Source organism: Lucilia cuprina, chromosome 4 (genome assembly GCF_022045245.1).
Source record: "Lucilia cuprina isolate Lc7/37 chromosome 4, ASM2204524v1, whole genome shotgun sequence".
Taxonomy (NCBI): Eukaryota; Metazoa; Arthropoda; class Insecta; order Diptera; family Calliphoridae; genus Lucilia; species Lucilia cuprina.
In genome coordinates this window covers 56865357-56867198 of record NC_060952.1, presented here as the reverse complement: position 1 = coordinate 56867198, position 1842 = coordinate 56865357, and positions in this window count along the sequence as shown.

The following is a 1842-nucleotide window of genomic DNA, read 5'->3' as shown; positions in this document are numbered from 1 at the left end:
ATTTCGCCGGTTGCTTAAGCCAGCTCATCAGGAAACCTTTCCCAATATTTTAGGTAAACTAGAAATGTCTTATGAAAGAATTATTTTAAACTCAATAAGAATTCAAAACGCATCTTTCACAAAACATTAAAGTTTTGACAAAACACCAACAATAAATTTAAATTTAATAAAAAATTTTTTTGTTTTAATTTTTTTTGACAAATAATTTTTTGTGTGTTGAAATTAAAATTAAACAGAGTTAGAAATTTTTTATTGAAAATAAGACAGTAAAGACCGTGGCCCAATTAGCCAGTGCAGTTGAGCTGACTTTAATTTTATCTGTGTGACCTTAAACGGCGATCAAAACGGATTCCAAGGAATCTTAAGTGGTTTTGTTTTAGAATTTTGACGTTGTTTATCTGTGTTTATCCTCTTAGAGTAAATGTAACGTGAGTACATTTTGTTGCATTGAGTTTCATTTTCCATTTGTCCAGTTCTCCAATGTAAGACTGGAGTTGTGTAGAAGCTATTGAAGGATTTTCATGTATACACTGAAAAAAATCTATGCCTAATATATACGATAAATGTCGTACATTGTACGACATTTTCTTACATTAAATTGTAAGAAATATTTTATCATAATGCAAAATATTCTTGAAAAAATTAATTTACATAAATTGAAAAAAGGGAATTTTAAATAAATATGGTAAAATTTACGAAATATTAATTTATTCAAACATTTTTGTTCATTTTAAAATAAATTTTCTAATTTTAGTTCAAAATTCTCTACACGAATTTTCAATTTTTTATGAAAATAATTCGAGAATAACATTATACTTTTTCTTAAATTTTATAAAAATATTGTAGTTTTATTTAATCATAATATAATTAATACCATTATGTTTAATTTCGCAAAAATTTAAGAAAAAATATTACGAAAGGTTTTCGTACTTTCGTAAAAATAGAAAAGGGTTTTATTAAATAATATTTCGTATTATACATGATATTTTTGTAAATATTACTAAAATAGAAGTTACCAAATTTTTTCGTAAAGTTGAGCATGGATTATTTTCAGTGTACTTAATAATGCGTTTCTTTTAATTGAAAAACCCACTTAACCATACGGCTTGTCAGCAGGCGTAGAATTTAAAGTAAAAATAATTTATTAATTAACAAAAAATGTATTGTGAACTTATAAAAAGTTTTTTTCAGTTGTTTTTATACCCTACACCACTATAGTGGGAGGGTATTATGCGTTTGTGCTGATGTTGGTAACAACCAAAAATACTGGTCCTAGACCCATCTATTAAACGATAAAAATCTACATAAATAACTTTGAAGTATACGCTGATTCCTCTACCAACATTTATAAAGATAGGCCCATATTTACCCTTACTCCCCTATGAGCCTTCTTGTTAAAAATCTCTTTTTTTATTAATACAATTTTTTTAGGGCCAAATACGGCTTAAAAAATCACACAATATTTTCAATAATCTGCATAATCAACTAGATTATGAAAATAATAGTTATTGTATTAATAATTCAATAACTATTTTAATCAAAATACTTAAAAAAGTAATTAATTTTAACAAAAATGCCAATTACTAATTTTTGATTTGTGAATAATGGGTAATTGATTTTTTATAATTAGATGATAATAAATACAGTTTTTATATTGATATTATAGGTCAATGTATTTATTTAGTTAGTATATTTTAATTTAACAATTTCATTTCTCTTTTAACATTTTTCTTTTAATGGTATAACAAACCTTTAATAAAGTTAACGATGGGTTTAAGAATTAATTATGTTACTGATGTTCTAATGAATTTGATGTCGGAACGGGAAATGTTGTTAAACGAA